General features: G+C 34.1%; 1 protein-coding gene across 1 annotated transcript in view; it reads right to left on the reverse strand.

Moving 5' to 3' along the window:
- Positions 1–7,217, reverse strand: part of LOC123566525 (uncharacterized) — a 58,153-nt gene extending 50,936 nt beyond the window's left edge. The window contains exon 1 of the mRNA XM_045360706.2: positions 7,118–7,217. The gene's annotated coding sequence lies outside the window, so the exon portion shown is untranslated. The remainder of the gene's footprint in view (positions 1–7,117) is intronic.
- Between the last annotated feature and the right edge of the window lie 9,883 nt (positions 7,218–17,100).

A 17,100-nucleotide genomic window follows, 5' to 3' on the forward strand; every position in this document is an offset into this window, starting at 1 on the left:
AAATCAAATCAAAAATGAGGCTGCTATGAAGCAGACAAGGTCAAAATAGCTAAATTTGGACCTTCAGGGGCCATAACTCTGGAACCCATGATTGGATCTGGCCGTTTCAAGAAAGGAACTAAGATTTTATGGTGATACAAGTTGTGTGCAGGTTTGATTAAAATAAAATCATAAATGAAACCACTTTCTGGAAATTGACCAATCAAAAAAACACAAATAAACTTGACAGTCATCATCACAGTATGTTGGTGCATGTTTACTTCAAGTTTTCTGAAATTCTTCCTGATAGTTACTGAGAAATGGCTGTGGACAGACATTTTTGGGCACTGTTTATTAAATCAGGGGCAATAACTCATTGACCAATCAAAAAAAAAAAACTTGATGGGCATCATTGCAGTATGTTATGTTAGTTCATGTTTATCTCAAGTTTCACGAAATTCTACCAGCTAGTTACTGAGAAATGGCTGCGGATGGACGCACGTCTGCATGCACATGACGGTCGGACAGCGCCATTTCAATACCCCCACCCGATTTCATCGGCGGGGGATAACTAAAAGATGCTTTTATAGAAAAGTGAGACACTGATGGTTGACTATTGTGACATGCAATAGGGTTCATCTACTCAGCATGTCCAATCATCCTATGAAGTTTCAATGTTCTGGGTCAGGTGGTTCTCAAGTTATAGATTGAAAACACTTTTCCACGTTCTGGCCCCTGTGACCTTGACCTTTGGTCAAGTGACCCCCAATATCATTAGGGGTCATCTACTCTGTAAGTCCTATCACCCTATGAAGTTTGAAAGTTCTGGGTCAAGTGGTTCTCAAGTTATTGATCAGAAATGGTTTTCCATGATCAGGCCTCTGTGACCTTGAACTATGATGAAGTGACACCAAAGACAATACATGTAATCTACTCTGTAAGTCCTATCATCCTAGTTTGAAGTTTCAACATTCTGGGTCAGGCGATTTTTTTCAAGTTATTGATCGGAATCGGTTTTCCATGTTCAGGGCCATGTGACCTTGAACTATGATGGAATGACCCCCAAAAAAATGTGGTCGTTCACTCCATAAGCCCTACTAACCTATGAAGTTTGAATGTTCTAAGTCGAATAGTTCTCCAGTTATTGATCGGAAATGAAGTATGACAGACGGACAGGGCAAAACCAATGTTTCTCCCCCACTATGAGGGGAGACATTATGACCTTCTCTTCAGGAAATATAACAATTTTCGAGGACAATATAGCTACTTTTGGCTAGGGAGAACAGCCTGTGCCTAAAATTTGGAGAAGACCTTATATTAAACCATGCTATAGACCAAGTTTGATGAAGAGTTATTTATAGTTTTTTTATATTCAGCTCTTGTGGCCAAGAAAAAAAGGCACAGCTGAAACATTCATACAAACTTGACAAGTTTGGTGCAGTTTTGACCAGTAGTTTCAGAGCAGATGTCATCTTAAGAACAAGAGCACCACCTTGTGGGTGCTGACGCTCATCTGATTTTTTTTGTATAATAGAAATATTGTCCTACCCATGATTTTCTAAGTCTAAAAAGGGACATCACTCTTGCAAAAAGCAGGATAGAGTTATGTTTCTTGATGTACAGTGTCCACTTATGATGGTGAAAAACTGTTGCAAGTTTTAAAGCAATAGCTTTGATAGTTTATGAGAAAAGTTGACTTAAACATAATTTTCAACCAAGAAAATGATTTTTCTAAGTCCAAAAGGGGCAATAATTATTGCAAAAAGCAGGATGGAGTTATGTTGCTTGCTGTACAGGGTCAGCTTATGATGGTGAACAAGAGTTGCAAGTTTTAAAGCAATAGCTTTGATAGTTTAAGAGAAAAAGTTGACCTAAACATAAAACTTAACCAAGAAATCTGATATTTTCTAAGTCCAAAAGGGGCCATAAATCTTGCAAAAAGCAGGATGGAGTTATGTTTCTTGCTGTACAGGGTCAGCTTATGATGGTGAACAAGTGTTGCAAGTTTTAAAGGAATAGCTTTGATAGTTTAGGATAAAAGCTGACCTAAACATAAAACTTAACCAAGAAAACTGATTTTCTAAGTCCAAAAGGGGCAATAATTCTTGCAAAAAGCAAGATGGAGTTATGTTTCTTGATGTACAGGGTCTGCTTATGATGGTGAACAAGTATTCCAAGTTTCAAAGCAAAAGCTTTGATAGTTTAGGAGAAAAGTTGACCTAAACATAAAACTTAACCAAGAAATCTGATATTTTCTAAGTACAAAAGGGGCCATAAATCTTGCAAAAAGCAAGATGGAGTTATGTTTCTTGCTATACAGGGTCAGCTTATGATGGTGAACAAGTATTCCAAGTTTCAAAGCAATAGCTTTGATAGTTTAGGAGAAAAGCTGACCTAAACATAAAACTTAACCAGGCAACGCCGACGCAGACGCCGACGCCGACAACCGCTCAAGTGATGACAATAACTCATCATTTTTTTTCAAAAAATCAGATGAGCTAAAAATGGACCGACAGCAGACAGACAGACTGATGGTGAATGATCACAATAGCTCCCCCAAAGCACTTTGTGCTCTGGTAAGCTAATAAAAGCAGTGGTGAAAAGCAAGGTAATGGTTGACCATGTTCAATGTTACTGAAGGATTTTCATGAAACATGGGTCAAATGATCACCTCATCAAGACGATGTGCAGAGCCATGAGTCAGCCTTGTCGGCTCAAGGTCAAGGTCACAACTCAAGGTCAAAGGTTTGAGCCTTCCATTTTGTGTCCGCTCTATATCTTCTAAACCCCTTAAAGGATTTTCATCAAACTTGGGTCAAATGATCACCTCATCAAGGCGATGTGCAGAATTTATGAGTTAGCCATGCCGGATCAAGGTCAAGGTCAAAGCTAAAAGGTCAAAGGTTTACCCTTTCACTAACCATAGCAGTGGCGGGGGATTTAGCTGTCTTTCAGACTGCCTTGTCATAGTTAGAAAGCAACCTGCAATGATGCTTTCAACGATTGAGTCATTTTATTGTTGTATTTGGAGCAGATTTTGTCCGTATCTTGTTTTAATCAAATTTTGATGGGAATAGTTAAACAGTCCGTTTCCCTTCACATCTGCTTGTATTCGAATTGTTGCTTCTTCAAAGGACTGTAAAATTGTGCACAGTTCGCTTAGAAGCTTACGTTCATATGAATTTAATTTCACTGTGTCAAGTCTGTTCAGCTTTTCTTCAGGAATGTTCAAGACCAAACTTATCAATTGTCAGTTTGAGTTCCACCAAGTAACATTTGCTGTCTGTTGCCATTTTTCACCTTTGATATTGACAATGTACTCCCAGAAATTGTGGATGGGCACATTTTACATTTGGCCTTTATGGGCCCAGAACAACCCTTGGGTATATCAAAATAATCAAGCACCCACTTTGACATCTTTCAGTAAAGTGGTGAAAAGACTGTTTGGTTGCAATTAAATGCTCACAAAAATCTGCATTTTGAAGGATACATTATAATATTAATAGCATTCCGATCACAATTCAGGCAAGTCATGTTTGAATTACCAAGGGTGATTGTTTAACTTGTTTGTTTTAACTGCTAAATGTCGTATTTTCCCACCTGTGCATAATACATTGATTGCCTAATAAACTTGTAAATAAGTTACAACTATAATAAGATGGCAAAGTACACTTATCATACCTCTCAATTGATTAGGGAAATGTTTTTGACTACATTAAACTTATTTGGAATATTCTCCAGATGAAGGGAATCAAACATATTAGATAATCACTTACATACATGTAGTAAATTTATGTATTTATACCCTTATGTCATACTATTCCTTCAGTAATCAGAGAGTAATCAAAAGTAATCACAGTTACAGGAAGAAAATTCACTGTAATTGATTAAATTACATGTAATCAGATTGAGGTGAATAATCAAATACATTTGAATACTTGCATTTGAGTAATCACTACTGTATTCAATTACCCCAAGCCTGGTGGCTCGGCATTATCTGGGTGCAGATTATTTAGAGGGTTTATAGTTTGCCAATTGTGTTTCCAGGCCCACTACCTTAATAACATTTCTCATCCCCGACTTTACTTAAACTGGCAATTTTTCTTTTAAAAATATTATGTCTAGTCTTAGATAATTTGCTAGTGTTGGGGTGATGAATCCGTAATAAAACTGGGTAATAACCGAGTGTTTGCTTGTTTTTCTCGGCTTGTAGAGGGTTTATAGTTTACCAATTGTGATTCCGGGTCCACTACCTTAATAAAATTTCTCATCCTCCTTGTACACTGTTCATAATAATGACATCTTGTTTCATATGCCATGCTGTTGCATGTATGTTGCATTGTTTTTTATGTTTATGTCAGATGCCCAAAATACAGGCTGACTCGGACCATGGCTGATTCGGACCAAATTTACTTGGCTTATTCGACCCAAATATTTTAAGCTTTCCTGACACTAATGTCATGAGTAAAAATAAAATTTATGAGTATTAAGTTTAATGTCTGATGCAAAGAGTAATTAAAGTCCTTATAAAATTTAAAGAGAATTCCTATAGTTTTTTTCCTTTCATAGAATTTTTGTAAAGTCACATATATGATAGGAAAATTTGTGCTGAAAACAATGAACAAATAAAAACAATAGGTCACCAGGCTTGTTTTTGTGAAAAATTGTTTTGAACACACCCACTGTTGCTGAAACTGCCAGCGATTTTTCAACATTTTCATAATTTTCTGCTTTTTTATAAATACCAACCAAAATATACATCTAGACAGCACAATACGGTTTTTTCTTTTTACAGATTTTATTATATACTTATTTGATATTATAGTCATATTTGTAATACTCTATCCTTACAATAATGGGTACAAATGAAAAAAAAATATTGTTCCACATTTACTTTTGTGAACTTTTTTCAATGAAAAATACCCATAGTGAAGAATATTTTTTTTTAAATTTTGAAAAAACTCTTTCATAGAATTTTTTCTTTTTCTTCTTGTGTATAGATACTTGTATTGTGAGCATAAAAATGGCTAAAAATGTATGGGTCACCATGGGCTAAATTTTATGTTAAGACCGCTAGAATACAACACCTGTTCGGACGGAAATGGCGCGAACCTGGCCAAATGGATTACATGTATGTCTGCTAAAAGTTTAAAAAAATCTTAATTCTTTCTATAATTGAATACTAAATAATCTGAAAGGTGATATTGTCTTATCAGTACTAAGTCATTTATCTTACATTATATGAACAACACTGTCTTTGTACTAAAATGCGATGTGAAAACACAACCACAAAAATATGTTAATTATTTATGATAAATATGATTGAATTATATCTAAAACACTTCAAAAATACCTTTTAATTAAAAAATACAGGTGTATTCCGGTTATGCAAAGTGTATTTCGGTGTATTCCAGTTTTTAGGTGGATTCCGGTTTAATGTGTGACCGCAAAAATAGCAAGATACCTGTCAGGCATGATACTTGTCAATACAACATAAACCAGTATCAACATTTGATTACTGATATAACTTATCAAAAATGTTTTCATTCAAAATTCCTCATATTTAAGATTGTCTGTAACATGTTTCAACAAATGTTGACTTCAGTTCAGTTTTCCATAGAAAGTGTCGGCTGCGCAGAAAGATGCGCGTAAAAAACTATAGGAATTCCCTTTAAATGCATAACTGATGCACTTTAGTTTGTCAAAACGTTTTGCTTCCCTTGTACGGTGAATATTTTATGTCCTTACTTCAAGTTAAACCTCTATAATAAGCTATAATCAACATTATTTTCTGAAAGGAAGTGGCTATTCTTACGGTCCCGTAGGAATAGCCTCATAGGCTATTCTTACGGCTCTCCCGTAAGAATAGTGAAAAACCCGCAGGTGTCTATTCCTATGGCTCTCCCGTATGAACTATGAAAAGTCCGCAGGTGGTTATTCCTACGATAGTTGTCACATTAAACTGAATACATTTGACTGGTATAATTTCACCCAACTTTTACGGTAAGAAAATCCAGAGAAGACAAAAAAGGGAAGTGATTTCCCCTAGTATAACACATTTTATAACATTTCATTACTTCGATTTGTTACATTAACAAACAACCTGATCTATTGCATGATAGTTTTCATTTTTTTCTTTCTTTAATAGAACACGAGATATTTGCAAACGTGACTTTGTGAGATTTGGCCCATCTTCCGCGTGATTTGGTAAAATTTAGAAAAGCTGCCAATATTTGTATATAATAGGTCTTTGTCTGTACAGATGAAGATGTAAAATTTATACATATGTTATTAATATTGAAATACTAAAAATATTGGCTAAGTTTCTTCGACTAAACCATGCAGTTAGAGAATTACTGATCTATATTTCGTGTATATACATGCAAATTTTTCACAACAGTACAAATCTCTTACCAATCTAAACATGTTTATCACACATCAGCTCGATATGTTTGCATCAATTCAGACCTTGCATTTTATTTGTAATACAATGACCAAATGAGATTACATGTCATTCCTGAAATCGGTTGAAAATATATCAGTTGAAAGACTTTAGTACAAGGTATTGTAATACAAAACTGCCATAGGAATAGACATCTGCAGGCTTTACACTATTCTTATGGGAGAGCCGTAAGAATAGCCTGCAAGGCTATTCCTACGGGACTGTAAGAATAGCCACTTCCTTTCTGAAAGTTGCTGAACCATCCAAAATTTATGGTCATTATTGACTGTTAAATAAATGTTTGTGGCTAGACTTAGAATCTGTCTAGCTATTCTCTATTTGGCATCTTAATATCGATATGGTAGCATATATATTTTCCTCCAGTTTAGAAATGCGGGGTGTGGCAGCACCCCCCATTATAAATATACAAACTAAAAGCCTACTTATTAACCATACAGTACTGATTTGCAATTATGCATTTACCTAGAAGATTCTAAAGTGCCCTTGTGTCTGAGCGCAAATATTGTCATTTATATCTACTTTATTCAAGTATGTGTCCGATCGCTGTCCGATCACCTTCCGATGCTAAGGGCCTTGACTTCAAAATAAACTTGAAACTTGACTGGATGTAATTTGTAAGCTAAATTTCATAATTGACAGTTACAAAATCAAAGTTTCGCTAAACATTCTATTTACCTGTATTCTACGTAAATACCAACGCATGTCGAAGTTGAGTTTTGTTGTCATTAGAGTTCCTGCGAAAAACTACTTCCTTGTTTTACAAAATGCAATACCATACCATACGTGGGCCGTGTCTATTTTCTGTTAACAGCCGTACGGTATGTAAGAGTTCGGGTGTTTCGAAGTTGCAGTGTATTTTTCAATTACTTACGTGGCGTTTTACAATCAGGCATAAAAATAGCAGATATAAACAATATATGCCACTATCATAATATTAATATAATAACTGATTTCACAGAGACAAACATTTTGACCAAGTTTTATGTAAATCAGGTAGGTCATTATCCAAGTTTTTCAATGATCTGACCTAGTGACATACTTTTTGACCTCAGACATCCAGCTTCTGAACTTGACCTAGATTTCATACAGACAAACAGTTTGAAAAAGATTTGTAATAATCAAGTTAAAAAAGTAGTCTCTATAGTATTAATAGTTTTTTTCTATGATTTGATCTAATGGCCCAGTTTTATCAAAAGTGATCCAGTTACAAATTTATCTTAATTTTAAACAGGAAAAAAAAACATTATGACCAAGTTTTATGAAGATCAGGTAGAAAATGTGACCTTTTGAATGTTAACAATGTCTTTCTATGATCTGACCTAGTGATCTAGTTTTAGACTTACACAATCCAGTTTTGAACTTGAAATTGATGTTATAGAGACAAACATTCTGAAAAGTTTTATGAAGATCAAGTAGAAAATGTGGCATCTACAATGTTAACAAGGTTTTTAAAAGATTTGACCTAGTTTTAGATCTCAGGTTTACAACCCTGTTTTGAATTTGACCTATATTCATACAGAGAAACATTTTCATTTTTGACAAAGTGACCTCTGAATTAATAGTTGTTTTTTTTATTTCCTACTAGTTTTAGATCAATTCTAGAACACTTCTGCAAGTTTTACACAGATCAAGTCAACAATGTTGTCACATGTTACAATTAGTTTTTCTATGAATACTCAGTGACCTAGTATAGAAGTCAATACCATTTTGACTTAACCTAATTTAAGATACAACATTGACATAGATTAGAAGACAATAGAATGGCCTCTAGAGTGTTAAGTTTACTGTTAACAAATTTTTCTTATGATTTGACCAAGTGACCTAGTTTATGATCTCAGGTTACCCAGTTTTGAGCTTGACCCATATTTCATGGAGACAAACATTCTGACAATTTTCATGAAGATCAAATGGAAAATGGAAAATGTAGCCTCAAGAGTGTTAACAAGGTTTTTTCTATGATTTGACCTAGTGACCTATTTTAAGATATTAGGTAACCCAGTTTTATTCTTGACCTAAAATTGCCAGTCAAACATTCTGAGAAAGTTTTATGAAGATGAGGTCGAAAATGCAGCCTCAAGAGTGTCAACAAGGTTTTCCTATAAATCGACCAAGTGACCTAGTTTTTGACCCCAGATGATCCAGAAACAAAATGATTCGAGGTTTTATTAAGGGTAACATTCTTATCAAGTTTCATTAAGATTTGGCAAAAATTGTGACCTCTAGAGTGTTAACAGTCAAATTGTTGATGGATGCTGGACACCCCCAGACACAGGATGATCACATTATAACTCACCAGAGCACGAAGTGCTCAAGGTGAAATGGTAAAATTATTTTATCATAAATATACAGTAACTGGAATGTAACATAATACAAATAGTATATATCCATGCATGCCCAAGTGATACATAACTTTGCTCCCTGTTTGCTAATCACTACAGTACTTTGCCTTGCTTTGCTTTGCACCCCTTGAATATTTTTCCTTGTTACTACAGTCATCCATAGAATAATGGAGGATACCACTCGTCTGTCATGCCTGCTGATTCTGGTGACTACAGTGCTGTGCTTTGTTTTGTTACTTGTTTGATATTTTTCATTATAATTATGGTCAGTCTTAGAGTAATGGAAGATACCACTTGTCTGTGATGTGTAGTACATTTTGTCTGTCGTAGTGTTCCATAGTATCAATGGAAGGAGTGCCAACTTTTTTCCTTAAATTATTGAATTTAGGTGGTCACGGTTTAGATTTTAGAGAACATGCCTGGTCTTTTCTGTTCAGCTGATTTCTTCCCTACAATTTAGCTGGTCAACAACCTAGAATGGTTGTTTAGTTCAGGTCAAACCTGCTAAACTTTTGAGTGGCCATAATATCAACATATTTAAGACAAAAGACACAAGTATCTTTTAAACACTTAATATCAACAGCAAACATAATTCTTTTCATAAAAACATGCCAATATTTATATAATAACTATTAACTTTTCACATATTTCTTAGACAAAAATGTGGTAATAAAACAGTTACACTGTTTCCTTTTCTGACATAATGATGCAATGCATAGATCCGATTTTTCTTTTATGAAATATCTAAATCTCCTATATATAATTGTCAACAAGAGGGCTATGATGGCCCTATATCGCTCACCTGTTATAATTGCACTTAAGGACAAGTCTTCAAGGTCAAAAGATCATAATAAAAATCAATGAAAAGAATTATGAGAAAATATTGTTGAAATTTTCTTAAAGTAACTTTAAAAACAAGATTTGAAAACTTTTTATAGAGGTCCAGGCAAGCTAATGTCAAATATCTAAGCTCTAGTTTATTTTAGAAATTTTGAAGATTTTCTTTGTACAATCAGTACCCATGGCAGGTCAATTGACCGGGTCAGATTGATGATTTTGAAAATTCGCTGATACTGTCAATACTAAGATCTAGCTTCTGGTTTATTTTTAAATTTTTAAAATTTTCCTATGTAAATCAGTGACCCTAGGGCGAGTCAATTTGACCCTGGGGACATAATTTGAACAAATTTTTAAGGTCCACTAGGTAATGCTACATGTCAAATATCTAGCTCTAGGCTTCTGGTTTATTTTTAGAAATTTTTTGAAGATTTTCCTATGTAAAATCAAGTGGCCCCTGGGGCGGGGTCAGTTTTGACCCCGGGGGTCATGGTATGAACAAATTTTGTAGAGGTCTACTAGGTAATGCTTCATGTGAAATATCTAAGCTCTAGGCCTTCTGGTTTATTTTTAGAAATTTTTCGAAGATTTTCCTATGTAAAATCAAGTGACCCCTAGGGCGGGGTCAATTTTAACTCTTGGGTCATAATTTGAACAACTTTAGTAGAGGTCCACTAGGCAATGCTACATGTCAAATATCTAAGCTCTTGGGCTTCTCGTTTTTGAGATTTTTTAATGTTTTCCTATGTAAAATCAAGTAACCCCTAGGGTGGGGTCAATTTTGACCCCGGGGTTCATGATTCGAACAAATTTTGTAGAGGTCCACTAGGCAATGATACATGTGAAATATCTAAACTCTATGCCTTCTGGTTTATTTTTAGAAATTTTTTGAAGATTTTCCAGTATGTAAAATCAAGTGACCCCTTGGGCAGGGTCAATTTTGACCCCGGGGTCATGATTTGAACAATTTTAGTAGAGGTCCACTAGGCAATGCTACACGTCAAATATCTAAGCTCGAGGGGCTTCTGGGTTTTGAGAAGAAGATTTTTTAAGATTTTATGTAAAATCAAGTGACTCCTGGGCGGGGTCAATTCTGACCCCGGGTCATGATTGAACAAACTTGATAGAGGTCCACTAGGCAATGCTTCACACCAAATATCTAAGCTGTAGGCTTCTGGTTTTTGAGAAGAAGATTTTTAAAGTTTTTCCTTACAGTTGCCATGGCAACCAGATTTCTGCATGGAATTCAATTCTTTCAATAATTTTGAAAGGGGGCCATCCAAGGATCATTCCTGTGAAGTTTGGTGTAATTCTGCCCAGTGGTTTTCAAGAATAAGATTTTTTTACAAATAGTTGACGGACGTCAGACGATGGACGATGGACAACGGACATCAAGCGGTCACAATAGCTCACTTTGTCAAAATGTATTGAAGTATAATAATACACAGTAATGAGCTAGGAAAATGAGTTCGGTTGTGTTAGAATCTGCGATAAACAACGGTTGACGCGCGGACCGGTAAGACAGCATTATGAAGTCCATTATGACGTCAAACGGTCGGATGACATCCGATATATTACTACTTGGATAGATAAAGCCCAGCAAAATTTTGTCATAATATTTCAATGACCATGTAAGAATAAAAATAAAGAAGGCCGTCGAGTGGTTTTTCACCTGATTTATCACAGTTCAGAGCTCAGATGCGCAAGAATTGAACAATTTTTTAATATATCTAATTAAAATGCGATATTGTTAACAACGTGATTTATACAAAGACATGGGTGTAATACTTTAAGTGAAATATTTCTATAAATCTAACAAAGCTGTTTTACTCTTTGTAACGGCATGATGTGTGTATCATTCTGTATATTTTTGCAAACTAACGCGATAAAAGACATACTCAAATGAAAAGTACTAAGCCGCGATTTATTTCTTACGTTAACCAAACTGTGTTTATATCTGACAGATGAATATTTTTAGATTGAAAGAAAATTGACATTAGAACATAATTTAATCACACAAAACATGAAAAAGTCTTACAGAGTAATTATTGACCTATCATCCTAAAGGTCTATGGCCATATTGTAAATAAAAACGTATTCGTTCTTTAAGGTTTAGCAGTATATCACAAAATAACAGATTTTTTTAGTAAATGAACAGCACCTTAACGCACATCTTATCTGCCCAATACATGCTTTAATGTTCTGTCCCACAGAGTTGGATACCTAAAATAGTCTTAATGAGTTGTCCCCCTTTGAATAAGAATGTCATTTGTAAAGAAATAAATGTAAACAATTGTCAAAAACGATGTTTTACCTAGTTATGTAAAGTTTAAACACTCGCACGATGTTGCAAATGCATCAAAACGAAGACATGTAACAGCTTTTTCAAAATGGTGAGTTTTTAAAGGCACTGAACTGTCCAGAAGTGTGGCCCCTTCATGCAGTCCCTTTCCGGAATTCAATACATACATGAATAAATTGACAATGGTTTTGTTGAATAATATAAATGTTTATATGCTGTTAAATTTTCATGTAAAACAATGCTTTCTTTCTATGATTTGATGACGTTCGAACTTTTTTCTCCGAAATATGGACCTATACCTTAAGTGTTTAGGGGTGCGTATTTCGAATGCATCCATGTAGTAATTATACCAAAATGGAAACTGCTGATTTGCTATAATTTATATCATATAAATACATTTTTTATTTTTCTTTCTTTCACATTGTTTACACTGATTCAGTTTCACATTACTTAAAAGTTTTTTTTAAAATAAACTTTTCAACTGATGGCCTAATTATATTTATACTAGCATGCATCATCATGAAAGTGTCTTATGACTAATGTCTAGTGTATTCACAAAAGAATGAAGACGCGATGTCTGTAAGCAATCGTACATCCAAACATTGTGATGTTTATAGCCCCATTTTGGAAAGCCAATTAACTTTGGTAGAGTTATTTATTTTATTTCATTTCATCAAATGCAATCATTTTAGAGTATTAAGTTGTGTAAAAAATGCTTAATATGTTCATCTTACATTCCTTTTCATTAAGAAATAGGCTGTGGTTCACATCTGGGTATGAAACATTTGGGCATGTTTAGTTTATAGAGGCCGGTAGTCTTCACACGCACTTTAAATAAAAACCATGTATTTCATACCAAAATATAAATTTCTAAACCACGATGGTGATGTATATCTTATAACTACTACTAATATATATTCAGTCTAATTTTACATATTTTGGGAGTTATTCTTCCCGGGAACCCTACAGCAAATGTATTGATGTGGTGTCACAATGCAGTTTTCCCATTGGTCACATCCGGTAACATACACATTTACCATACCGCAATTGTTACACCTTTACGTAAAGTCGTAGCAATGGTACATATTATGTTTATCGTTTATAATGCAGAAGCAATTTTAACATATACATAATGAGGTAGCCTGTCCAAATAGTAATGTACTTTGTTGACTTAGAAACATATGTAAAAGTACATTTATAAATATTTTGTCTACAGTCATACGACAGACTAGCACAGGATATCATCTCACTGGGGAAATGCAGTTTGATATAAATATGTTAGTCTAAGATCAAAGTCGCTACACTATAAAAACATTTTAGCAATCGTACATTTTTTCTATCGTACATTTTTTCTCTCATTAATTTATATAATAGAATAATGTATCTCTGACAGGTAAAAATACCCCAAAAATGAAATTTAGTAAGGATATCGTTTCAGTGCAAATGTTCAGTTTCATTCATCAGATAAAAAGTATATTCGGATGAGTACCCCCCGCCCTCTCTCTCTCTCTCTCCCCCATCCCCCCCCCCCCACACACACACACACAAAACAAACCTTCTTTCAGGATATTTTACCTTATCAGGATCAACTTACATTAGTTCGTGTCAAAACATTATCTCGTATGCCACTTTTAAAAAACAAGTGTTTTAAATGACTACAATAACATAAAATATGAGCTGGATAAATAAATACAAATGTATATTAACTTCTTTATTGAGCCGCTTCTAAATGGGTTGAGGCCTTGATGTGAATAAAAGTATAATTGATATTGCTTGTTTCAATTAGCTGTAATTTTGACATTTAACTAAAAATATACTTTTCTAAATGAGTAAAAATATGTGCATATAGTAATTTGAAAGGTATTTGAAAAAGTCTAAGTATTACGCTAGAAGATTTGGTAAGTGCATGTTTCCAGCTGTATGCAACATCGCGGTACAAACAAAATCTCTCTGACATATCCCTACAAATATTCCTTAAGGGAATATTTCTTCTTTCAGTTTTATATATACCTTCCTTGTTTTTTTAACAATTATAAAGGGTCTGCTTTTCTTAATATTTTATATGCCATCCCTTAGACTAGCTCTGTTGTGAAATAGTCATGAAATTAACCACTCTACATTGTTCTTCATTATGTTATATCAAGTAACATATCGCTGCAAAAGTATAAAAAAAAGTGTTTAATTCGGATTAAGATCTACGTATGAACTGATTATTACATGAATACGAGGTTTAGTTCGTATCCACAAGAAAGAAATATACAACTTTTAGAATGAGCAAATTATGATGCATCTCTCCTGTATGTGTGGACAAGTTTAAAATGACCAGAAAAGACATTTAGAGTCAGAAGAATTCTAAAGCGATACAATCTAATTATGAACACATGCTTCCTCTTTTCTACAACACTATTTTATTAAAAGTTTATCTTTGTTTGAAAAAAGGATGTAAAGTTTACGATTTGTGATACGTCGTTTTAGATAATTTATCCCTATTCATACAAATTATTCACAAAGTAACCTTCCTTTAATATTTCTTAGAATAATGTAACTTTGAGAAGCTCTACATAACCCAATTGTTTTGATACCAGATTATAAGAAATTTAGAAAAAGGCCATAAAATTTTATATGTTCCTGAACAAATTATCTTTACGAATTCAATTGTCCTAATGCTGACGTCATAAAACAGTTTGCCCAGGCTTTCATGGTTGACTGTTTCGAGTGTTCCATATCCAGAATTTATCTTCTGGTATTGTTCTTAAAGAAATGTATTATCTTAAGTCTCTACTAAAATGTGCAAGGTTCTGCCATATTTTAGGATTTATAAGCCAGGCTACTAGGTTTAACACACTTTCAAATGGTGAAGAACAAAGCAATATGATAAAAAATATTTCAGGCAACAGTTTACAGTTATGCCTTGCTAATTTTATCAGTCATAAAATCTTTGATCTAAATACCATGAATCAACAAGGCAATTAGCATATAATCTCATGGTAGAACTTTTGTTTCCAACAAAAAATACAACAAATGGTTTCAGGGACATTCACTGAAAAGATGACTTGGCGTAAGCGTGTGGATAATGGCGGAATAACCTATGACATATGCTTCGATTGGACGACAAGATAAACTAAGATGAATGCCGTATTCCAGTCCCTGTATAGTCGTTCCGGCTTATAGCAACAAAGATAACGTATTGAAGGATAATGCATTATCTTATTGGTCAACATCACTGATTTGACTGACAGGTCGGATCTATGCATTGTTAGGTTATGTAACTTTCTGATAAACAATGATCCCTGTTTATTGGAACCATACAGTGAAAGTCTTTAGCCCAGATTGTGCTAATGAAGACTGCCATCTCTTCGACCACTGCAAAGATCTAGGTGTTAAAGACTTCAAAGATCTAGGTGTTAAAGACCCAATTTTATAGTGTGAATCAGTGTGCGATGTTTATATTATTGCCCAAGAAGACTCATCCCCACCCCACTTAGGAAATTAAACAAGAGGTTCACAGAAGACAGCGTGCTTGATGCTGGGAAGTGAAACTGGGCACATCTGAGGAAGCTGGAGCTGTCACTGGAGTGTTTAATGACTCCAATGTGGATGAAGATACTGGACAATAGCTTGATTCTGTGTAAAAAGTATAAGTTTAAAGAGTGATAAAGATAAAATGTATCAAAACATTAAATAAGTATAATTCTAAGCAAAAAGGGGGCATAATTCATGAAAAATTGGTGCCAGAGTTATGGACCTTGTGTCATATGATGTGGGTGATAAGGTAGAACAACTATTTTAAGATTTAGTGAGATAAAGTGAAAGCGAATGAAAACTTTAACCTGAAATTCTATGTAAAATTGGAGGATAATTCATGCACTATTGGTGTGAGAGTTATATCCCTTCTGCCATATGATGTGGGTGATGATGAGGAATAACTATTTTATGTTTGAAACAAATCCATCAAGTAATTACAGATATACAGAGAAAGTGCATAAAAACTTTAACCTTCCTTTAGTCGAGCTAACAGTGACCTTTATAAACAGGTTTTACAGTAGTGGCCTTAATTCAGAGGTGGTATTTAGCACAGGTTTGACAGTGTATACGTTGTAGAATTTCTAAAACATCATTCCTGGTTATCAACATACCAGTGTTGAATATCAAACCACAAGAAATTATATAAGTGATCTGGCTAATTAAATGACAATGCGCATATATCACATATTAGGTATCTATTTAGTGTTAATCTGAGATTAATCAGTGTATCAATTATCATCCATACACATAAAATAAACATCATTATCACATACATATATGGAACATGGAATTTAATTAAGTACTGAAATATTTATATAGTACCTGGAATGAATGCTGAAAATCTTGTAACATTTAATTCAGTTCAGAAAAACACATTTCAATGTCTACTGGGCAAATCAGTCATTCAGATGTTGACCTGTAATTTGAATACATTTTTTTTTAGGATTTTTATGATGCAGACATCATACACAATGTGAAAACAATAATCGAAGTGGTTATGTAACTATGAACCACTGAGTAGGAAAACAAAATTATACTTGAACAGAATGAGAACATTACTTGAACTTCATAAAATTATGCATTCTGGTGAGATGCAAATATTATTTAAATTTACATTTTTGTTATTTTCTTAGACTTGACCACTGATTCAAAAACCTAACATCATGATTGTTGAATACAATTCTTTTTCACAACCTTCCGTATTTCAAACAAGAGGGTGGCCCTGAGTTGCTCATCTGACCTTGTTTATTTTACCTCAAATATAAGTAAAACGCACTCAATCATAAATGGTACTATAAATATCTGTGTTTAGCATACAAAAACATAAAGACCATTTGTACAAATTTGAGGGAGGACCTTCATATACTTCTACATCATCAAGTTTAATGGAGATATACCAATGAGTTCATGAGAAGAAGTCTTTTAAAGGTGTTTCTACTTTTAGCTCTGAGGAGCCAAGTTCTCCCGTTTGAAAAAAAAATGAAAGATGCCTTATAAAGATGCAACAGACCAAGCTGTTTATGAAGACATATCAGGCTGTTCATGAGAAGAAGTTGTTTAAAGGTTTTTCTTTGTAAACATCTAGTGGCCGCTAATAGGGGCCAAGTGCCCAATGACAGAGGACCTTACAAACATGCTACAGACCAGGTTTGATG

Source organism: Mercenaria mercenaria, chromosome 8 (assembly GCF_021730395.1).
Source record: "Mercenaria mercenaria strain notata chromosome 8, MADL_Memer_1, whole genome shotgun sequence".
NCBI classification, from domain to species: Eukaryota; Metazoa; Mollusca; class Bivalvia; order Venerida; family Veneridae; genus Mercenaria; species Mercenaria mercenaria.